The sequence below is a fragment of the Triticum urartu genome, chromosome 2A (assembly GCF_056163025.1).
Source record: "Triticum urartu cultivar PI428250 chromosome 2A, HENAU_Tu73, whole genome shotgun sequence".
Classification (NCBI taxonomy): Eukaryota; Viridiplantae; Streptophyta; class Magnoliopsida; order Poales; family Poaceae; genus Triticum; species Triticum urartu.
In genome coordinates, this window is record NC_141874.1 from 208,489,571 (window position 1) to 208,515,151 (window position 25,581).

At 45.2% G+C, this 25,581-nt stretch overlaps 1 pseudogene; it reads left to right on the top strand.

Moving 5' to 3' along the window:
* Window positions 1–14,483: 14,483 nt before the first annotated feature.
* On the top strand, window positions 14,484–15,781 carry LOC147984573 (uncharacterized; annotated as a pseudogene).
* The last annotated feature ends 9,800 nt before the right edge of the window (window positions 15,782–25,581 follow it).

The window sequence follows — 25,581 nt, forward strand, 5'->3', positions numbered from 1 at the left end:
TACGGATTAAGCGAAGATTGGCTAAGGACGAGGTGACGATGCACGTGGGAAATGGTTCCAAAGTTGATGTGATCGCGGTCGGCATGCTACCTCTACATCTACCTTCGAGATTAGTTTTAGACCTGAATAATTGTTATTTAGTGCCAGCGTTGAGCATGAACATTATATCTGGATCTTGTTTGATGTGAGACGGTTATTCATTTAAATCAGAGAATAATGGTTGTTCTATTTATATGAGTAATATCTTTTATGGTCATGCACCCTTGAAGAGTGGTCTATTTTTGTTAAATATCGATAGTACTGATACACATATTCATAATATTGAAGCCAAAAGATGCAGAGTTGATAATGATAGTGCAACTTATTTGTGGCACTGCCGTTTAGGTCATATCGGTGTAAAGCGCATGAAGAAACTCCATGATAGTGCAACTTATTTGTGGCACTGCCATTTAGGTCATATCGGTGTAAAGCGCATGAAGAAACTCCATACTGATGGAATTTTGGAACCACTTGATTATGAATCACTTGGTACTTGCGAACTGTGCCTCATGGGCAAGATGACTAAAACGCCATTCTCCGGAACTATGGAGCGAGCAACAGATTTGTTGGCAATCATACATACAGATGTGTGTGGTCCGATGAATATTGAGGCTCGCGGCGGGTATCGTTATTTTCTCACCTTCACAGATGATTTAAGCAGATATGGGTATATCTACTTAATGAAACATAAGTCTGAAACATTTGAAAAGTTCAAAGAATTTCAGAGTGAAGTTGAAAATCATCGTAACAAGAAAATAAAGTTTCTACGATCTGATCGTGGAGGAGAATATTTGAGTTACGAGTTTGGTCTTCATTTGAAACAATACGGAATAGTTTCGCAACTCACGCCACCCAGAACACCACAGCGTAATGGTGTGTCCGAACATCGTAATCGTACTTTACTAGATATGTATGGTGCGATGTATGATGTCTCTTACTGATTTACCGCTATCATTTTGGGGTTATGGTTTAGAGACGGCTGCGTTCACGTTAAATAGGGCACCATCAAAATCCGTTGAGACGACGCCTTATGAACTATGGTTTGGCAAGAAACCAAAGTTGTCGTTTCTTAAAGTTTGGGGCTGCGATGCTTATATGAAAAAGCTTCAACCTGATAAGCTCGAACCCAAATCGGAGAAATGTGTCTTCATAGGATACCCAAAAGAGACTGTTGGGTACACCTTCTATCACATATCCGAAGGCAAGACTTTTGTTGCTAAATTTGGAATCTTTCTAGAGAAGGAGTTTCTCTCGAAAGACGTGAGTGGGGGGAAAGTAGAACTTGATGAGGTAACTGTACCTGCTCCTCTATTGGAAAGTAGTTCATCACAGAAATCGGTTCCTGTGACACCTATACCAATTAGCGAGGAAGTTAATGATGATGATCATGGAACTTCAGATCAAGTTACTACTGAACCTCGTAGATCGACCAGAGTAAGATCCGCACCATAGTGGTACGGTAATCCTGTTCTGGAAGTCATGCTACTAGATCATGATGAACCTACGAACTATGAAGAAGCAATGGTGAGCCCAGATTCCGCAAAATGGCTTGAGGCCATGAAATCTGAGATGGGATCCACGTATCAGAACAAAGTGTGGAATTTGGTTGACTTGCCCAATGATCGGAATGTTGGGGAACGTAGAAATAATTCAAAATTTTCCTACGTGTCACCAAGATCAATCTATGGAGTCATCTAGCAACAAGGGAGGAGTGGATCTACATACCCTTGTAGATCGCGCGCGGAAGCGTTCAAGAGAACGGGGTTGATGGAGTCGTACTCGTCGTGATCCAAATCACCGATGATCCTAGCGCCGAACGGACGGCACCTCCGCGTTCAACACACGTACGGAGCAGCGACGTCTCCTCCTTCTTGATCCAGCAAGGGGGGAGGAGAGGTTGGTGGAGATCCAGCAGCACGACGGCGTGGTGGTGGAAGTAGCGGGATTCCAACAGGGCTTCGCCAAGCGCTGCGGGAGGAGGGAGATGTGTCATGGGAGGGAGAGGGAGGCGCCAGGGCTTAGGTTTAGTTGCCCTCCCTTTCCCCCACTATATATAGGGCCAAGGGAGAGGGGGGGAGCGCAGCCTTGGCCCTTCCTCCAAGGAAGGGTGCGGCCAGGGAGGAGTCCCTCCTCCCCAAGGCACCTCGGAGGTGCCTTCCCCCTTTAGGACTCTTCCTCTCCCTCATCTCTTGGCGCATGGGCCTCTAGGGGATGGTGCCCTTGGCCCATATAGGCCAAGGCGCACCCCCTACAGCCCATGTGGTCCCCCGGGGCAGGTGGCCCCACCCGATGGACCCCCGGGACCCTTCCGGTGGTCCCGGTACAATACCGGTGACCCCGAAACTTGTCCCGATGGCCGAAATAGCACTTCCTATATATAATTCTTTACCTCCGGACCATTCCGGAACTCCTCGTGACGTCCGGGATCTCATCCGGGACTCCGAACAACTTTCGGGTTACCGCATACTAATATCTCTATAACCCTAGCGTCACCGAACCTTAAGTGTGTAGACCCTACGGGTTCGGGAGACATGCAGACATGACCGAGATGACTCTCCGGTCAATAACCAACAGCGGGATCTGGATACCCATGTTGGCTCCCACATGTTCCACGATGATCTCATTGGATGAACCACGATGTCAAGGACTTAATCAATCCCGTATACAATTCCCTTTGTCTAGCGGTACGATACTTGCCCGAGATTCGATCGTCGGTATCCCGATACCTTGTTCAATCTCATTACTGTCAAGTCTCTTTACTCGTTCCGTAACACATCATCCCGTGATCAAATCCTTGATCACATTGTGCACATTATGATGATGTCCTACCGAGTGGGCCCAGAGATACCTCTCCGTTTACACGGAGTGACAAATCCCAGTCTCGATTCGTGCCAACCCAACATACACTTTCGGAGATACCTGTAGTGTACCTTTATAGCCACCCAGTTACGTTGTGACGTTTGGCACACCCAAAGCACTCCTACGGTATCCGGGAGTTGCACAATCTCATGGTCTAAGGAAATGATACTTGACATTAGAAAAGCTTTAGCATACGAACTACATGATCTTGTGCTAGGCTTAGGATTGGGTCTTTGTCCATCACATCATTCTCCTAATGATGTGATCCCGTTATCAATGACATCCAATGTCCATGGTCAGGAAACCGTAACCATCTATTGATCAACGAGCTAGTCAACTAGAGGCTTACTAGGGACATGGTGTTGTCTATGTATCCACACATGTATCTGAGTTTCCTATCAATACAATTCTAGCATGGATAATAAATGATTATCATGAACAAGGAAATATAATAATAACCAATTTATTATTGCCTCTAGGGCATATTTCCAACAGTCTCCCACTTGCACTAGAGTCAATAATCCAGTTCACATCGCTATGTGACTAACACTCAAGGTCACATCCCCATGTGACTAACACCCAAAGAGTTTACTAGAGTCAATAATCTAGTTCACATTACCATGTGATTAACACTCGATGAGTTCTGGGTTTGATCATGTTATGCTTGTGAGAGATGTTATAGTCAACAGGTCTGAATCTTTCAGATCCGTATGTACTTCGCAAATTTCTTATGTCATCTTGTAGATGCAACTACTACGCTACATTTGGAGCTATTCCAAATAACTGTTCTACTATACGAATCCAGTTTACTACTCAGAATAATCTGGATTAGTGTCAAAGTTTGCATCGGCGTAACCCTTTACGACGAACTCTTTTACCACCTCCATAATCGAGAAAATTCCTTAGTCCACTAGTTACTAAGGATAACTTTGACCGCTGTCCTGTGATCCATTCTTGGATCACTCTTGTACCCCTTGACTGACTCATGGCAAGGCACATTTCAGGTGCGGTACACAGCATAGCATACTGTAGAGCCTATGTCTTAAGCATAGGGGACGACCTTCGTCCTTTCTCTCTATTCTTTCGTGGTCGAGCTTTAAGTCTTAACTTCATACCTTACAACTCAGGCAAGAACTCCTTCTTTGACTGGTCCATCTTGAACACCTTCAAGATCATGTCAAGGTATGTGCTCATTTGAAAGTACCATTAAGAATTTTGATCTATCCTTATAGATCTTGATGCTTAATGTTTAAGTAGCTTAATCCAGGCTTTCCATTGAAAAATACTTTCCAAATAACCCTATATGCTTTCCAGAAATTCTACGTCATTTCTGATCAACAATATGTCAACATATATTTATCAGAAATTCTATAGTGCTCCCACTCACCCTTTTGGAAATACAAGTTTCTCATAAACTTTGTATACACCCAAAATCTTTGATCATCTTATCAAAGCATACATTCCAACTCCGAGATGCTTACTCCAGTCCTTAGAAGGATTGCTGGAGTTTTGCATACTTATTAGCATCTTTCAGGATTAACAAAACCTTCCGGTTGTATCACATACAACCTTCCCTCAAAAATCGTCGAGGAAACAATGGTTTTTGGCATCCTATCTGCAAGATTTCACAAATAATGCAGTAATTGCTAATATAATTCCAACAGACTCTTAGCATCGCTACGAGTGAGAAAGTCTCATCGCAGTCAACTCCTTGAACTTGTCGGAAAACATCTTAACGACAAGTCGAGCTTTCTTAATGGTGACATTTACCATCATTGTCCGTCTTCCTTTTAAAATCCATATGTACTTAACAGCCTTACGACCATCAAGTAGTTCTCCCAAAGTCTACACTTTGTTTTCATATATGGATCCTCTCTCGGATTATATGGCCTCGAGCCATTTTGGAATCTAGGCCCACCATCGCTTCTCCATAGCTCGTAGGTTCATTGTTGTCTAGCAACATGACTTCCAAGACAGGATTACGTACCACTCTGAAGTAGTACGCATCCTTGTCATCCCACGAGGTTTGGTAGTGACTTGATCTGAAGTTTCATGATCACTATCATAAGCTTCCACTTCAATTGGTGTAGGTGCCACAGGAACAACTTCCTGTGCCCTGCCACACACTAGTTGAAGAGACGGTTCAATAACCTCATCAAGTGTCCACCATCCTCCCACTCAATTCTTTCGAGAGAAACTTTTCCTCGAGAAAGGACCCGATTCTAGAAACAATCCCTAATTGCTTTCGGATCTGAGACAGGAGGTATACCCAACTGTTTTGGGTGTCCTATGAAGATGCATTTATCCGCTTTGGGTTCGAGCTTATCAGCCTGAAACTTTTTCACATAAGCGTCGTAGCCCCAAACTTTTAAGAAATGATAGCTTAGGTTTCTCTAAACCATAGTTCATACGGTGTCATCTCATCGGAATTACGTGGTGCCCTATTTAAAGTGAATGTGGTTGTCTTTAATGCCTAACCCATAAACTATCATGGTAATTCGATAAGAGACATCATGGTATGCATCATATCCAATAGGGTGCAGTTATGATGTTTGGACACACCATCACACTATGGTGTTCCAGGCTGTATTAGTTGTGAAACAATTTCCACAATGTTTTAATTCTGTGCCAAACTCGTAATTCAGATATTCATCTCTATGATCATATCATAGATATTTTATCCTCTTGTCACGACGATCTTTCAACTTCACCCTGAAATTACTTGAACCTTTCAATAATTCAGACTTGTGATTCATCAAGTAAATATACTCAACATCTACTCAAATCATCTGTGAAGTAAGAACATAACGATATCCACTACACGCCTCAGCACTCATTGGACTGCACACATCAAAATGTATTACTTCCAACAAGTTAGTTCCATTTTACTGAAAACGAGGCTTTCAGTCATCTTGCCCATGTGGTATGATTTGCATGTCTCAAGTGATTCAAAATCAAGTGAGTCCAAACGGTCCATTTGCATGGAGTTTCTTCATGCATATACATCAATAGACATGGTTCGCATGTCTCAAACCTTTCAAAAATGAGTGAGTCCAAAGATCCATCAACATGGAGCCTCTTCATGCGTTTTATACCGATATGACTTAAGTGGAAGTGCCACAAGTAGGTGGTACTATCATTACTATCTTATATCTTTTGGCATGAACATGTGTATCACTATGATCGAGATTCAATGAACCATTCATTTTAGGTGCAAGACCATTGAAGGTATTATTCAAATAAACAGAGTAACCGTTATTCTCCTTAAATGAATAACCGTATTGCGATAGACATAATCCAATCATGTCTATGCTCAACGCAAACGCCAATCTCGATGGTAGAGGGAGCATGCGATGCTTGATCATATCAACATTGGAAGCATTTCCAACACATATCGTCAGCTCACCTTTAGCTAGTCTCCGTTTATTCCGTAGCTTTTATTTCGAGTTACTAACACTTAGCAACCGAACCGGTATCTAATACCCTGGTGCTACTAGGAGTACTAGTAAAGTACAAATTAACACAATGTATATCCAATATACTTCTATCGACCTTGCCAGCCTTCTCATCTACCAAGTATCTAGGGTAATTCTGCTCCAGTGGTTGTTCCCTTTATTACAGAAGCACTTAGTCTCGGGTTTGGGTTCAACCTTGGGTTTCTTCACTAGAGCAGCAGCTGAATTGCCGTTTCATGAAGTATCCCTTCTTGCCCTTGCCTTTCTTGAAACTATTTGTTTCACCAACCATCAACAATTGATGCTCCTTCTTGATTTCTACTTTTGTGGTGTCAAACATCGCGAATATCTCATGGATCATCATATATGTCCCTGATATATCATAGTTCATCATGAAGCTCTAGCAGCTTGGTGGTAATGACTTCGGAGAACCATCACTATTTCATCTGGAAGATCAACTCCCACTCGATTCAAGCGATTGTTGTACTCAGACAATCTGAGCACAAGTTCAACAATTGAGCTTTTCTCCCTTAGTTTGCAGGCTAAGAAAATCGTCAGAGGTCTTATACCTCTTGACGTGGGCACGAGCCTGAAATCCCAATTTCAGCCCTCGAAACATCTCATATGTTTCACGACGTTTCAAAAACGTCTTTGGTGCCTCAATTCTAAACCATTTAGCTGGACTATCATGTAGTTATCAAAATGTGTATGTCAGATGTTCGCAACATCCACAGACGACGTTCGAGGTTCAGCACACTGAGCGGTGCATTAAGGACATAAGCCTTCTATGAAGCAATGAGGACAATCCTCAGTTTACGGACCTAGTCCGCATAATTGCTACTATCAACTTTCAACTAAATTTTCTCTAGGAACATAACTAAACAGTAGAACTGAAGCGCGAGCTATGACATAATTTGCGAAGACCTTTTGACTATGTTCAGGATAATTAAGTTCATCTTATGAACTCCCACTCAGATAGACATCCCTCTAGTCATCTAAGTGATTACATGATCCGAGTCAACTAGGCCGTGTCCGATCATCACGTGAGAAGGACTAGTCAACATCGGTGAACATCTTCATGTTGATCGTATCTGCCATACGACTCATGCTCGACCTTTCGGTCTCTTGTGTTCCGAGGCCATGTCTGTACATGCTAGGCTCGTCAAGTCAACCTAAGTGTTTTGCGTGTGTAAATCTGGCTTACACCCGTTGTATGTGAACGTAAGAATCTATCACACCCGATCATCACGTGGTGCTTCGAAACGACGAACTTTCGCAACGGTGCACAGTTAGGGGGAACACTTTCTTGAAATTTTAATGAGGGATCATCTTATTTACTACCGTCGTTCTAAGCAAATAAGATGCATAAACATGATAAACATCACATGCAATCAAATAGTAGTGACATGATATGGCCAATATCATATAGCTCCTTTGATCTCCATCTTGGGGCTCCATGATCATCTTGTCACCGGCATGACACCATGATCTCCATCATCATGATCTCCATCATTGTGTCTTCATGAAGTTGTCTCGCCAACTATTACTTCTACTACTATGGCTAACGGTTAGCAATAAAGTAAAGTAATTACATGACGTTTATGTTGACACGCAGGTCATAAATAAATTAAGACAACTCCTATGGCTCCTGCCGGTTGTCATACTCATCGACATGCAAGTCGTGATTCCTATTACAAGAACATGATCAATCTCATACATCACATATATCATTCATCACATCCTTTTGGCCATATCACATCACATAGCATACCCTGCAAAAACAAGTTAGACGTCCTCTAATTGTTGTTTGCATGTTTTACGTGGCTGCTATGGGTTTCTAGCAAGAACGTTTCTTACCTACGCAAAAACCACAACGTGATATGCCAATTGCTATTTACCCTTCATAAGGACCCTTTTCATCGAATCCGATCCGACTAAAGTGGGAGAGACAGACACCCGCTAGCCACCTTATGCAACTAGTGCATGTCAGTCGGTGGAACCAGTCTCACGTAAGAGTGCGTGTAAGGTCGGTCCGGGCCGCTTCATCCCACAATGCCACCGAATCAAGATTGGACTAGTAACGGTAAGCATATTGAACAAAATCAACGCCCACAACTACTTTGTGTTCTACTCGTGCATAGAAACTACGCATAGACCCAGCTCATGATGCCACTGTTGGGGAACGTAGCAATAATTCAAAATTTTCCTATGTGTCACCAAGATCAATCTATGGAGTCATCTAGCAACGAGGGAGGAGTGGATCTACATACCCTTGTAGATCGCGCGCGGAAGCGTTCAAGAGAACGGGGTTGATGGAGTCGTACTCGTCGTGATCCAAATCACCGATGATCCTAGCGCCGAACGGACGGCACCTCCGCGTTCAACACACGTACGGAGCAGCGACGTCTCCTCCTTCTTGATCCAGCAAGGGGGGAGGAGAGGTTGGTGGAGATCCAGCAGCACGACGGCGTGGTGGTGGAAGTAGCGGGATTCCAACAGGGCTTCGCCAAGCGCTGCGGGAGGAGGGAGATGTGTCATGGGAGGGAGAGGGAGGCGCCAGGGCTTAGGTTTAGTTGCCCTCCCTTTCCCCCACTATATATAGGGCCAAGGGAGAGGGGGGGCGCAGCCTTGGCCCTTCCTCCAAGGAAGGGTGTGGCCAGGGAGGAGTCCCTCCTCCCCAAGGCACCTCGGAGGTGCCTTCCCCCTTTAGGACTCTTCCTCTCCCTCATCTCTTGGCGCATGGGCCTCTAGGGGCTGGTGCCCTTGGCCCATATAGGCCAAGGCGCACCCCCTACAGCCCATGTGGTCCCCCGGGGCAGGTGGCCCCACCCGGTGGACCCCCGGGACCCTTCCGGTGGTCCCGGTACAATACCGGTGACCCCGAAACTTGTCCCGATGGCCGAAATAGCACTTCCTATATATAATTCTTTACCTCCGAACCATTCCGGAACTCCTCGTGACGTCCGGGATCTCATCCGGGACTCCGAACAACTTTTGGGTTACCGCATACTAATATCTCTATAACCCTAGCGTCACCGAACCTTAAGTGTGTAGACCCTACGGGTTCGGGAGACATGCAGACATGACCGAGATGACTCTCCGGTCAATAACCAACAGCGGGATCTGGATACCCATGTTGGCTCCCACATGTTCCACGATGATCTCATTGGATGAACCACGATGTCAAGGACTTAATCAATCCCGTATACAATTCCCTTTGTCTAGCGGTACAATACTTGCCCGAGATTCGATCGTCGGTATCCCGATACCTTGTTCAATCTCATTACCGGCAAGTCTCTTTACTCGTTACGTAACACATCATCCCGTGATCAACTCCTTGATCACATTGTGCACATTATGATGATGTCCTACCGAGTGGGCCCAGAGATACCTCTCCGTTTACACGAAGTGACAAATCCCAGTCTCGATTCGTGCCAACCCAACATACACTTTCGGAGATACCTGTAGTGTACGTTTATAGCCACCCAGTTACGTTGTGACGTTTGGCACACCCAAAGCACTCCTACGGTATCCGGGAGTTGCACAATCTCATGGTCTAAGGAAATGATACTTGACATTAGAAAAGCTTTAGCATACGAACTACATGATCTTGTGCTAGGCTTAGGATTGGGTCTTTGTCCATCACATCATTCTCCTAATGATGTGATCCCGTTATCAATGACATCCAATGTCCATGGTCAGGAAACCGTAACCATCTATTGATCAACGAGCTAGTCAACTAGAGGCTTACTAGGGACATGGTGTTGTCTATGTATCCACACATGTATCTGAGTTTCCTATCAATACAATTCTAGCATGGATAATAAACGATTATCATGAACAAGGAAATATAATAATAACCAATTTATTATTGCCTCTAGGGCATATTTCCAACACAGAAAGCAATTGAGAATAAATGGATCTTTAAGAAGAAGACTAACGCTAACGGTAATGTTACTATCTACAAAGCTCGACTTGTTGCGAAAGGTTTTCGACAAGTTCAAGGGATTGACTACGATGAGACCTTCTCACCCGTAGCGATGCTTAAGTCTGTCCGAATCATGTTAGCAATTGCCGCATTTTATGATTATGAAAGTTGGCAAATGGATGTCAAAACTGCATTCCTGAATGGATTTCTGGAAGAAGAGTTGTATACGATGTAACCAGAAGGTTTTGTCGATCCAAAGGGAGCTAATAAAGTGTGCAAGCTCCAGCGATCCATTTATGGACTGGTGCAAGCCTCTCGGAGTTGGAATAAACGCTTTGATAGTGTGACCAAAGCATTTGGTTTTGTACAGACTTTTAGAGAAGCCTATATTTACAAGAAAGTGAGTGGGAGCTCTGTAGCATTTCTAATATTATATGTGGATGACATATTGTTGATTGGAAATGATATAGAATTTTTGGATAGCATAAAGGGATACTTGAATAAGAGTTTTTCAATGAAAGACCTCGGTGAAGCTGCTTATATATTGGGCATCAAGATCTATAGAGATAGATCAAGACGCTTAATTGGACTTTCACAAAGCACATACCTTGACAAAGTTTTGAAGAAGTTCAAAATGGATCAAGCAAAGAAAGGGTTCTTGCCTGTGTTACAAGGTATGAAGTTGAGTAAGACTCAATGCCCGACCATTGCAGAAGATAGAGAGAAAATGAAAGATGTTCCCTATGCTTCAGCCATAGGCTCTATCATGTATGCAATGCTATGTACCAGACCTGATGTGTGCCTTGCTATAAGTCTAGCAGGGAGGTACCAAAGTAATCCAGGAGTGGATCACTGGACAGCGGTCAAGAACATCCTGAAATACCTGAAAAGGACTAAGGATATGTTTCTCATTTATGGAGGTGACAAAGAGCTCATCATAAACAGTTACGTTGATGCAAGCTTTGACACTGATCCGGATGATTCTTAATCGCAAACTGGATATGTGTTTACATTAAACGGTGGAGCTGTCAGTTGGTGCAGTTCTAAACAAAGAATTGTGGCGGGATCTACATGTGAAGCGGAGTACATAGCTGCTTCGGAAGCAGCAAATGAAGGAGTCTGGATGAAGGAGTTCATATCCGATCTAGGTGTCATACCTAGTGCATCGGGTCCAATGAAAACTTTTGTGACAATGCTAGTGCAATTGCTTTGGCAAAGGAATCCAGATTTCACAAGAGAACCAAGCACATCAAGAGACGCTTCAACTCCATCTGGGATCAAGTCCAGGTGGGAGACATAGAGATTTGCAAGATACATACGGATCTGAATACTGCAGACCTGTTGACTAAACATCTTCCACGAGCAAAACATGATCAGCACCAAGGCTCCATGGGTGTTAGAATCATTACTGTGTAATCTAGATTATTGACTCTAGTGCAAGTGGGAGACTGAAGGAAGTATGCCCTAGAGGCAATAATAAAGTTATTATTTATTTCCTTATATCATGATAAATGTTTATTATTCATGCTAGAATTGTATTAACCGGAAACATGATACATGTGTGAATACATAGACAAACAGAGTGTCAGTAGTATGCCTCTACTTGACTAGCTCGTTAATCAAAGATAGTTATGTTTCCTAGCCATAGACAAAGAGTTGTCATTTGATTAACGGGATCACATCATTAGGGGAATGATGTGATTGACTTGACCCATTCCGTTAGCTTAGCACTTGATCGTTTAGTTTGTTGCTATTGCTTTCTTCATGACTTATACATGTTCCTATGACTATGAGATCATGCAACTCCCATTTACTGGAGGAACACTTTGTGTGCTACCAAACGTCACAACGTAACTGGGTAATTATAAAGGTGCTCTACAGGTGTCTCCAAAGGTACTTGTTGGGTTGGCGTATTTCGAGATTAGGATTTGTCACTCTGATTGTTGGAGAGGTATCTCTGGGCGGTAATGCATATAACTATAAGCCTTGCAAGCAGTGCAACTAATGAGTTAGTTGCGGGATGATATATTACGGAACGAGTAAAGAGACTTGCCAATAACGAGATTGAACTAGGTATTGAGATACCGACGATCGAATCTTGGGCAAGTAACATACCGATGACAAAGGAAACAACATATGTTGTTATGCGGTTTGACCGATAAAGATCTTCGTAGAATATGTAGGAGCCGATATGAGCATCCAAGTTTCGCTATTGGTTATTGACCGGAGACGTGTCTCGGTCATGTCTACATAGTTCTCGAACCCGTAGGGTCCGCACGCTTAAAGTTAGATGACGATTATATTATGAGTTTATATGTTTTGATGTACCGAAGGTAGTTCGGAGTCCCGGATGTGATCACGGACATGACGAGGAGTCTCGAAATGGTCGAGACGTAAAGATCGATATATTGGACGACTATGTTTGGACACCGGAAAGGTTCCGGAAGGTTTCAGACATTTATCGGAGTACCGAGGGTTACCGGACCCCCCCCCCCCCCCCCCCCCCGCGGGAACTAATGGGCCTTGTTGGGCCTTAGTGGAGAGAGAGGGGCCGGCCAGGGCAAGAGGCGCGCCCCCTCCCCTTGAGTTCGAATAGGACAAGGAAAGGGGGGCGCCCCCCTTGCCTTTCCCCTCTCCCACTCCTTCCTCCCCCTCCTTCTTGGATTAGGAAAGGGAGGGGCAAACCTACTTGGAGTAGGTTTCCCCCTCCTAGGGCGCGCCACCCCCTTGGCCGGCCCTCTCCTCCTCCCCCCTTTATATACGGAGGAGGGGGGCACCCCATAGACACAACAATTGATCTCTTGATCTCTTAGCCGTGTGCGGTGCCCCCCTCCACCATAATCCACCTCGATCATATCGTAGCGGTGCTTAGGCGAAACCCTGCGTCGGTAGAACATCATCATCGTCACCACGCCGTCATGCTGACGAAACTCTCCCTCAACACTCGGCTGGATTGGAGTTCGTGGGACGTCATCGAGTTGAACGTGTGCAGAACTCGGGGGTGCCGTGCGTTCGGTACTTGATTGGTCGGATCGTAAGACGTATGACTACATCAACCACGTTGTGCTAACGCTTCCTCTTTCGGTCTACGAGGGTACGTGGACACACTCTCCCATCTCGTTGCTATGCATAACCATGATCATGCGTGTGCGTAGGATTTTTTTTGAAATTACTACGTTCCCCAACAGGGGGCTCTAGGGGATCGCCGCAGATCAGATCGTGTGTTCCAAGTGCTTCCGTGGCGGCGCCGTCGGGAGGAAAATAGAGGGCGGCGGGATCGCATGGTGGCCTCGGTTCCCCGGCGCTGAAAGAGATCGGACGGGAGGAGAGGAGATTCACACAATGGCGGGCACAATTCTTCGCCGGGACGGATTGCGTCAATTGGATCAAAGGCCGCATCCGATTCACTCCTCATTCACGCTGGATGGTTCTCCTAGATTTGGAGAATGACACCCTAGTTGGCGAATACTTACCAGACGACGTCTTGATTGAGGTAGGGCTTCATTTCAGGATTGATGAGTATGACGTGGTGGTTGGTGAACACTTACGGGACAGTGAAACCCTGGATTAGCCCGATTCCTAAGGTACTCCGCGAACCCGTTACTTTGTCAGATTTTATGCCGGATTCTTGGACTCTTGTTACTCGAAAGAAGAAGAAGGGAAAGAAGGGTCGATCGCCACCACCGCAAAGGTCGCCGGTGGCGAGGTCGGCGAGAGCTATTCGAACGGCCAGACAGGCTCGTTTGAATTTGCTGCTGGGTCATGAGTTCGTGTCAGATGCAGCGACGGTCGTGGGATTTCTAGACTCAGGCGAGGCCCAGCCAGGAGCCCAAGCCTCGGCGGATCCAACACGTGCGTGTGTGCATGTATCACCACCGTTGCCCGACGCCACCGTGATCCCGACTAGGGTTATCGATCCAGGCTTTCTTATGCTGGGCAAGGGACGAGCGAAGAGAATCTCTTGCATCGGCGACAGGGTGGGATGCGGGCCACCACCCGTCAAGCGAGGGCCTCCGCCCGCCGTTGGTGCCGCTGGTGCCGGCCGCGACGCTCCGCCCCCCGCTGGTGCTGGTGGTGCCGGGGGTGCCGGCCATGCCGTTCCGCTCGCCGCTAGTGCTGGTGGTGTCGGACATGGGGGTCCACTCCTGCAAGGGCCGTAGGGAGCCGGTCGTGACGTTCAACCACCCGCGCGACAGGGCCTGATGGCTGTTGCCTCCGGCTCTCAGGCGTCGGTGCATGCTGCTCGGGCAAGCCGGATGAACCGATACAGCTGCCAGTGGCCAAGGCGTCGGCCCTAAGAAGGGGTTGAGGTGCTAACAATGGTTGGGAAGGTCAAGGACGTGGTGGATATAGCAGAGATGGTCCGAGATTCAACCGATACGGGCAGTAGGGAGACAATGCGTATGATTCTTATGGTGAGGGGCTGCACTGTGGATCATCATCCGGTGGCGGCCGTGGTTACAACTGGTACCATGGTGACGGTCCAGGTCATTTTCAGGGCCCACCCGGTAACTTTGTTGAAGGCGTTGCCGGTCCCAATGACCATTTCTAAGGAGGCTATCGGCGGGGCGGGAAAGGGAGGCGCCTACCTCCACCGCGACAGCCTCTGCCTCCACCACCACCCCTTGCAGACACGGCTTCAAGAGCGGACCTCGAGCACACAGTAGATGAGTCAGGAGTCTCACCCCCGTTGCCCGCGGCTGCGGTTGACGCGATCAGGGCGCTAGCAGCGGTGACCGTTCCGGCAGTCTCTGGAGCCGCAAAATCTAGGGATGGTAAGACAGACAAAGGGACGAACATAGCGGAGGGAGAAAAACTTTCAAAGTGGGAAATTAAGAAGAAGAAGTTGCCTTGCTATAGATGTGGCGGACCGGGTCACTTTGTGGCAGAGTGTACTAATGAGCTTTGTGACTATTGCCTCAGATCGCAGCATGTGACCGGTGACTACCCACTCCTATCCGGTCCTAAACCTGGCATAAACATTTTTGGTGTGTGTTGCAAGGAGTTGATGTTCTTTGAGACACCGGAGGCGGATCCTCTACCGCATGTGGTTGAGAGTTCATTCCCAGCTGTGGTTCGGGTTACTAATGGGCAATTGACTGAGGCTCGGATTGTGAGGCAGCTGCGTGACCTGGTTCCGGGTAATTATCAGTGGCATATGGAAAAACTGGAGGGACGGGCCTACAAGATGGATTTCCCCACTAAAGAGGATCATATGCATTTTCTTAAGTGGGGTCTATGCAGAGTTCCAAGTACCAATGTTATTATTGCTTTTGATGAGTCGAAACAGGATGAACCAGAGGGTACACCTTTAGAGAAGGTGTGGGTTCGATTCTTTGGCGCACCACCAAAACTGATTAAGCACTTTCTGATTGCTTGGAGCTTGGGTTCTTTGATTGGCAAGACAGAACAGGTAGACATGTCGTTCACTCGTTCACATGGGGCTGCGAGGTTGTTCGTCAGTGTGGTGAGTGTTGAGTTCATACCAGATATGGTTTGATGGACACATGCTGGAGTCACGTACGTTTTAGAGCTTGAGATTGAGGACACTCCGGTTTTCGAGGATGGGGATGAGATTCAGGATATGGACACAACTGAGGGGGCGGAGCCCCCGGGGACTAGGATAAGGAGTCAGATAACTCTTCACGGGAGCCGGCCAAGGGGCCCAATGTGCAGCCAAATAAGACAGATAACTCTGCCAAAGAGGCACCCCCATTCACAACTCTGATGAATACTCTTTGTTTTGGCTTGTTTGGAGCGAGGTCAGCTCCTAGTGGGTTATGGAGCACCAGAGTCGAGGCGGACGACCCGGTGGAACTTGAGCTACCACCGGTGTTGATCCCTGCCTGCGAGGATACGACGGTACTTGAGGCTTCCGGTTCACATTTGGCACCACAGGGACTACGACGGACTGACAGTGACCCAGTCAGGATGGGATACACGCCCAATGGGCAGATGGACACTTGCGAGCTGCTCGCAAGTGGGGGGCGTGGGCAGGAGGCTCATAGCGCCCTCTTACACGCGTCCGGCTCGAGCTCTCTGGGAGGGGAGCCTGGACAGGAGGTCCGAGGTGCCCTTTCTATCCCGGTTGTCCCGGGAGATCTGGGAGTGAGGTCTGGGCAAGAGCCCCGTGTCTTAACTCCTCCGCTGAACTACGCCGTGCAGGATGGACAGGGGCCGCGCTGCTCTATTGGCGAGGGGGGGAGCGGGACTAGTGAGCAGGTGGCTCCACGGTCCTCTTCCCCCTTGACCACTGCGGCCGATTTCTGCTCAACCATGCCTTACCCTTCTTCACCGATGATAGGGGAAGGACGTGGGAGTCGGAAACACACCCCTTCGGAGAGGACGACGGAGGAGCTTATCGCTTTCGGCAGGATCGCGGATCCGGTGACGGCTGGCAGGCGTGTCAGCAACCGGATCCAGGAACAGCCTGATGCGGACGACCTGCAGCTAGCGCGTGCCAAGAGGGCAGCCATGCTTCGTCATGTCGAGACTACTACAAGTACGTCTTTTGATAAAAGTTGTTCAATTTTGCACTTCACAGAGAATGAAAATAGTGGATAAGGCAAATGACTTAGGGATTTCTTTGGGATCAAATGAAACCGAGGTCGTTAAATCCGTCAACGATCTTTTAGACTTGGAAGCGGAGAGGGCTTCTGAAATTATTCGTAATCTTGCTTCTATCAAACCCATGAATGATAATAAAATGAACAATTTAGGAATGGTTGATCTAGCAAATATATGTAATAATCTTTTGTCTAGTGCGGAGCCGAGGATGAGGAGGGATCAATCCTACTTTTCCGCAGGGTGTTGGGGAGAAGCCCAAACGACCCTAGAAGCAAAAAAATTATCCTACTTCGGCAGTACGCAGAAGTGCTAGAGTTAAGCTTAAGAAAAAATTTCATGATGATTTATGAAAGGAATCTTTTGGAATAGGAGAGGTCTAGCTGACTTGGCTAAACAGAGGTTCTTAGCAGAGACAACGATAGAACATCACTTAGACTTTATAACACTTTTGGAAACAGGACGAGACAATTTCACATCACAATTTCTCCAAACTCTTTCCAGTAGTATCGATTTTGACTGGCACATCTTACCTCCTAAAGGAAGATCCGACGGGATTTTAGTAGGAGTGCGGTGTGAGATGTTAGAGGTGCTTAATGTGGTTCAGGGAGACTTTTTAGTTAAATTCAGGGTAATATCAAAACTGTATGGGTTCCGGTGGTCTCTTGTAGCTGTATATGGGGCAGCACAACCTGAATTCAAACCAGACTTTTTGGCCGACCTAGTGCGGATTTGTGGAAATGAAAATCTGTACTTGTAGGGGGGATTTTAATATAATCAGGAGGAGAGATGAAAAGAACAATGACAATTTTGATGGCCGTTGGTCTATGATGTTTAACATGATTATCGAGAGTCTTAATTTGAGAGAAATAGAACTCACCGGTAGAGAATTCACATGGGCCAACTCATTACCCACTCCGACTTATGAAAAGTTGGATAGGGTACTTGCCAGTGTTGAGTGGGAACAAAAATATCCGTTGGTGTCAGTCCATGCGATGCAGAGAGCGATCTCGGACCACACACCACTTTTATTAGACTCGGGTGAGGCTACCCATGTGGCAAATAAAAACAACTTCTCTTTCAAACAAAGTTGGTTCGAGAAAGAAGGATTTTTGGAGCTCATTGCATGTGAGTGGGCTAAGCCTGTTAGTGGGAGGACGCATGTTCAAAGATGGCAAAATAAAATTAGACATCTCCGACTGTTTTTGAGAGGGTGGGCCAGAAATGAGAGTGGGATTTACAAACAAGAAAAATAGCGTCTTACTCAATTAATTGAGGCACTAGACTTAAAGGCAGAAGACACTCTTCTTTCAGTTAATGAGCAAAGAACTAAGTCCGAGGCTGAGCAAGGTCTACGAGCTCTCTTGAGAGAGGAGGAGCTCAAGTGGGCATTGCGTGCTAAAACACTTAAGGTTGTTCAAAGGGACGACAATATACAATTCTTCCATATGGTTGCAAATGGCAAACATAGGAAGAAGAAAATTATACAGCTTGAACAGGACGAGGGGACAATAGTAGGACATGAAAAATCTGAAAGCGTATATCTGAATTATTATAAGCACCTTTTTGGACCCCCGGATACAAGTACGGTGACGCTCGATGAATCTGTGATTGATGATCTTCCTCAATTACAGACAGCGGAGAATGATATTCTCTCTGCACCGTTTACTGAAAAAGAGGTTCTTCTGGCAATATCACAAATGAAGACAAATAAAGCACCGGGACCAGACGGGTTTCCAGCTGAATTCTATAAGAAATGTTGGCATATTATTAAGATGATCTTATGCCTATGTTTCATGATTTTTTCAACGGTCATTTAGAGTTGTTTCATCTTAACTTCGGTACGATAACACTGCTACCTAAGAAAGATGAGGCAGTTCGGATCGAACAATTCCGGCCTATATGTTTGTTGAATGTGAGTTTCAAAATTTTGACAAAGGTTGGAACCAATAGATTGACACAAATTTCTCATTCAGTGATCCAACCCAGCCAGACAGCGTTCATGCCGGGGCGACACATACTGGAAGGGGTGGTCGTGCTGCATGAAACGCTTCATGAGATCCACTCGAAGAAACTTGATGGGTTATCTTCAAAGTGGATTTTGAGAAGGCGTATGATAAAGTAAAGTGGCCTTTTCTTCAGCAGGCAATGCACATGAAGAGTTTTAGTGAAGCTTGGAGGAACCAAGTGGATACCCAAGTACAGAAGGGTAGTGTCGGAATCAAGGTGAACGATGATATCAGTCACTATTTTCAGACACATAAGGGGCTGAGATAAGGGGATTCCATATATCCTCTTCTGTTCAATATTGTGGCAGATATGTTGGCCGTCATTATTGGCAGGGCCAAGCAGCATGGCCATGTAGAGGGTTTAGTTACTCATCTAGTCGATGGAGGAGTATCCATTCTACAATATGCTGATGACACTATATTATTCATGGAACATGACATGGCAAAGGCACGTAATATGAAACTTATCTTATGCCTCTTCGAACAATTGTCTGGTTTAAAAATTAATTTTCATAAGAGCGAGTTGTTCTGCTTTGGGAAGGCCAAAGAAGAGGAACACACTTACAGACAATTGTTCGGATGTGAATTAGGTGCTTTACCATTCGGTTACTTGGGTATTCCGATCCATCACCATAAGCTATCCAATAAAGAATGGAAGTGTATTGAAGAATGAATTAAAAAAACTTAGTTGCTAGAAGGGCAAGCTTATGTCATATGTAGGTCGGTTAGTCCTGATTAACTCAGTACTGACTAGTATGCTGATGTTTCTACCTTCGTTCTTTGAAATTCCGAAAGGGGTTCGGAAGCAACTTGATTTCTTTAGATCTCGTTTCTTCTGACAGTCTGATGAGGCCAAGAGGAAATACCACCTCGCGAGATGGGACATCCTTTGCCGACCTAAAGACCAAGGGGGGTCTCGGTATTGAGAACTTAGAAATTAAGAATAATTGTCTTATGAGTAAATGGTTATATAAGCTAGAGACTGAGCCAGAGGATATGTGGTCACAAATCCTGTGCAATAAGTATTTACACTTGAAGACACTAGCTCAGGTTACCATGCGACCGACTGACTCGCCATTCTGGAAGGGACTTGTTAGAACGAAGGACTTGTTCTTTCGTAGGGTCAAATTCTTGGTGGGCAATGGGATGTCAACAAGATTTTGGGAGGATACATGGTTAGGAGAGACGCCCCTAGCCGTCCAATACCCTACCTTATATAATATTGTGCTACGTAAGGAGGATTACGTAGGCACATTCCTTCAAACTATTCCCTTGAACATCCAGTTCAGACGGGTGTTAGTTGGTGAGAGATGGACCGCCTAGACGCATTTGGTTCGGAGACTGATAAACGTTCAACTCTCCGACCAGCCGGATGCGTCACAATGGAAGTTAACTAAGAATGGGATTTTTACAGTGAAATCATTCTATACGGATTTGATTAATTCTGGCCCACTCTCAAGGTCGTTGCACATTTGGAAGGTTAAGGTTCCTTTGCGTATTAAAATATTTATGTGGTTTGTCCACAAGCAAGTGATACTCACAAAGGATAACTTAATTAAAAGGCGATGGGTAGGAAGTTCGCGGTGTTGTTTTTGTGATCATGATGAAACAATACAACACTTATTTCTTGATTGCCCACTTGCCAAGCTACTTTGGAGAACGATTCATATAGCTTTCAACATTACTCCTCCAGTTGATATTGCATCATTGTTTGGGACGTGGTTAGCTGGGGTTGAACAGATTACTGCGGCCCGTATTTAGATTGGAATATGTGCACTATTTGTTGGAAATATGCCCTAGAGGCAATAATAAAAGCATTATTATTATATTTCCTTGTTCATGATAATTGTCTTTATTCATGCTATAATTGTGTTATCCGAAAATCGTAATACATGTGTGAATAACAGACACCAACATGTCCCTAGTAAGCCTCTAGTTGACTAGCTCGTTGATCAATAGATAGTCATGGTTTCCTGACTATGGACATTGGATGTCATTGATAACGAGATCACATCATTAGGAGAATGATGTGATGGACAAGACCCAATCCTAAACATAGCATAAAGATCGTATAGTTCGTTTGCTAGAGTTTTTCCAATGTCAAGTATCTTTTCCTTAGACCATGAGATCGTGTAACTCCCGGATACCGTAGGAGTGCTTTGGGTATAACAAACGTCACAACGTAACTGGGTGACTATAAAGGTAGACTATGGGTATCTCTGAAAGTATCTGTTGGGTTGACACGGATCAAGACTGGGATTTGTCACTCCGTATGACGGAGAGGTATCACTGGGCCCACTCAGTAATGCATCATCATAATGAGCTCAAAATAACCAAGTGTCTGGTCACAGGATCATGCATTACGGTACGAGTAAAGTGACTTGCCGGTAACGAGATTGAACGAGGTATTGGGATACCGACGATCGAATCTCGGGCAAGTAACATATCGATTGACAAAGGGAATTGCATACGGGGTTGCTTGAATCCTCGACATCGTGGTTCATCCGATGAGATCATCGTGGAGCATGTGGGAGCCAACATGGGTATCCAGATCCCGCTGTTGGTTATTGACCGGAGAGTCGTCTCGGTCATGTCTGCCTGTCTCCCGAACCCATAGGGTCTACACACTTAAGGTTCGGTGACGCTAGGGTTGTGAAGATATGTATATGCAGTAACCCGAATGTTGTTTGGAGTCCCGGATGAGATCCCGGACGTCACGAGGAATTCCGGAATGGTCCGGAGGTAAAGAATTATATATAGGAAGTGCTATTTCGGCCATCGGGACAAGTTTCGGGGTCATCGGTATTGTACCGGGACCACCGGAAGGGTCCCGGGGGTCCACCGGGTGGGGCCACCTGCCCCGGGGGCCACATGGGCTGTAGGGGGTGCGCCTTGGCCTATATGGGCCAAGGGCACCAGCCCCAAAAGGGCCCATGCGCCTAGGGTTTGGGGGAAACCCTAAAGGGGGGCGCCCCCTTGCTTGGGGGGCAAGCCCCCCACCCCTTGGCCGCCGCCCCCCTAGGAGATTGGATCTCCTAGGGCCGGCTCCCCCCCTAGACACCCCTATATATAGTGGGGAGATGGAGGACATCATACCTCAGCCTTTTGGCGCCTCCCTCTCCCCTGTTACATCTCTCTCTCGTAGTATAGGCGAAGCCCTTCTACTGTGACGCCCTGCATCCACCACCACACCGTCGTGCTGTTGGATCTTCATCAACTTCTCCTTCCCCCTTGCTAGATCAAGAAGAAGGAGACGTTACGCTGACCGTACATGTGTTGAACGCGGAGGTACCGTCCGTTCGGTGCTAGGATCTCCGGTGATTTGGATCACGTCGTGTTCGACTACCTCATCCCCGTTCTTTGAACGCTTCCGCTCGCGATCTACAAAGGTATGTAGATGCATCCGATCACTCGTTGCTAGATGAACTCATAGATGAATCTTGGTGAAGCCGTAGGAAATTTTTTGTTTTCTGCAACGTTCCCCAACACTATTATGGGCTATATGGAACTGCAGGAATGATATGATTTTTAACAGACAACACACTTTAACTTTCTTGCAGGTCATCTTCAGAGCTACTGCTTGTATCCGTACGTGGTCCTTACTCACTCCTATGGACTCCAGGGAGCCTTTGGTTACTAGGTGCAACCAATGGGAGATGGTAGCTGATACGTTTCCAACGTATCTATAATTTTTGATAGCTCCATGCTATATTATCTACTGTTTTGGACATTATTGGGCTTTATTATCCACTTTTATATTATTTTTGGGACTAACCTATTAACCGGAGGCCCATCCCAGAATTGCTGTTTTTGCCTGTTTTAGGGTTTCGAAGTAAAGGAATATCAAACGGAGTCCAAACGGAATGAAACCTTCGAGAACGTGATTTTCTCACCGAATACAACCGAGGAGACTTGGACCCTATGTCAAGCCAGCTAACAAGAGCCCACGAGGTAGGGGCGCGCCTACCCCCTCCCAGGTGCGCCCTCCACCCTCGTGGGGCCCCTGTTGCTCCACCGACGTACTTCTTCCTCCTATATATACCCATGTACCCCCAAACGATCAGAGACGGAGCCAAAACCCTAATTCCACCGTCGTAACTTTCTGTATCCACGAGATCCCATCTTGGGGCCTGTTCCGGAGCTCCGTCGGAGGGGGCATCGATCACAGAGGGCTTCTACATCAACACCATAGCCTCTCCGATGAAGTGTGAGTAGTTTACTTCAGACCTACGGGTCCATAGTTAGTAGCTAGATGGCTTCTTCTCTCTTTTTGGATCTCAATACAATGTTCTCCCCCTCTCTTGTGGAGATCTATTCGATGTAATCTTCTTTTAGCGGTGTGTTTGTTGAGACCGATGAATTGTGGGTTTATGATCAAGTCTATCTATGAATAATATTTGAATCTTCTCTGAATTCTTTTATGTATGATTGGTTATCTTTGCAAGTCTCTTCGAATTATCAGTTTGGTTTGGCCTACTAGATTGATCTTTCTTGCAATGGAGAAGTGCTTCGCTTTGGGTTCAATCTTGCGGTGTCCTTTCCCGGTGACAGTAAGGGTAGCAAGGCACGTATTGTATTGTTGCCATCGAGGATAACAAGATGGGGTTTTCTTCATATTGCATGAGTCTATCCCTCTACATCATGTCATCTTACTTAAGGTGTTACTCTGTTTTTAACTTAATACTCTAGATGCATGCTGGATAGCGGTCGATGAGTGGAGTAATAGTAGTAGATGCAGGCAGGAGTCGGTCTACTTGTCTCGAACGTGATGCCTATATACATGATCATACCTAGATATTCTCATAACTATGCTCAATTCTGTCAATTGCTCAACAATAATTTGTTCACCCACCGTAGAATACTTATGCTCTCGAGAGAAGCCACTAGTGAAACCTATGACCCCCGGGTCTATCTTTATCATATCAATCGCCTACTACTTATTATTTACTTTGCTTTTATTTTACTTTGCATCTTTATCATAAAAACACCAAAAATATTATCTTATCATATCTATCAGATCTCACTCTCGTAAGTGGCCCTATAGGGATTGACAACCCCTATTTGCGTTGGTTGCGCGGATTTATTTGTTTTGTGTAGGTATGAGGGACTCGCACATAGCCTCCTACTGGATTGATACCTTGGTTCTCAAAAACTGAGGCAAATACTTACGCTACTTTGCTGCATCATCCCTTCCTCTTCGGGGAAAACCAAGGCAGTGCTAAAAGAGGTAGCAAGAAGGATTTCTGGCGCCGTTGCTGAGGAGGTCTACGCAAAAGTCAACATACCAAGTACCCATCACATACCCTTATCTCCCGCATTACATTATTTGCCATTTGCCTCTCGTTTTCCTCTCCCCCAATTCACCCTTGCTGTTTTATTCGCCCTCTCTCTCTATCCTCCCTCTCTTTCTCTATTTGCCCCTTTTTGTCCGCTTGCTTTTTGTTTTCTTGTGTGTTAGTTTGCTTGTTTGTCGCGATGGCTCAAGATAATACTAAATTGTGTGACTTCACCAATACCAACAACAATGATTTTATTAGCACTCCGATTGCTCCTCTTACCGATGCTGAATCTTGTGAAATTAATACTACTTTGTTGAATCTTGTCATGAAAGATCCGTTCTCCGGCCTTCCTAGTGAAGATGCCGCTACCCATCTAAATAGCTTCGTTGATTTGTGTGATATGCAAAAGAAGAAATATGTGGATAATGATATTGTTAAATTGAAGCTATTTCCTTTTTCGCTTAGAGATCGTGCTAAAGCTTGGTTTTCTTCTTTGCCTAAAAATAGTATTGATTCATGGAACAAGTGCAAAAATGCTTTTATCTCTAAGTATTTTCCTCCCGCTAAGATCATCTCTCTTAGAAACGATATTATGAACTTTAAGCAACTTGATCATGAACATGTTGCACAAGCTTGGGAGAGAATGAAAATAATGATACGTAATTGCCCTACTCATGGTTTAAACTTGTGGATGATTATACAAAATTTTTATGCCAGATTGAATTTTGCTTCTAGAAATCTTTTAGATTCGGCTGCAGGAGGCACTTTTATGGAAATCATCTTAGGAGAAGCTACTAAACTCCTAGATAATATTATGGTTAATTATTCTCAATGGCATACTGAAAGATCTACTAATAAAAAGGTGCATGCAATAGAAGAAATTAATGTTTTGAGTGGAAAGATGGATGAACTCATGAAATTATTTGCTAATAAGGGTGTTTCTTCTGATCCTAATGATATGCCGTTGTCTACTTTGATTGAGAATAATAATCAATCTATGGATGTGAATTTTGTTGGTAGGAACAATTTTGGTAACAACGCGTATAGAGGAAATTTCAATCCTAGGCCTTATCCTAGTAATCCCTCTAATAATTATGGTAATTCCTACAACAATTCTTATGGAAATTATAATAAGATTCCCTCTGATTTTGATTCTAATATTAAAGAATTTATTACTTTGCAAAAGAATTTTAATGCTATGATTGAAGAAAAATTGCTTAAGATTGATGATTTGGCTAGGCACGTTGATAGAACTGCTCTTGATGTTGATTATTTGAAACTTAGATCTATTCCTCCTAAGCATGATATCAATGAGTCTCTCAAAGCCATGAGAATTTCCATTGACGAGTGCAAAGAAAGAACCGCTAGGATGTGTGCTAAGAAAGATGCCTTTATAAAAGCGTGTTCTTCTAGTTCCTATGAAAATAATGATGAAGATCTAAAAGTTA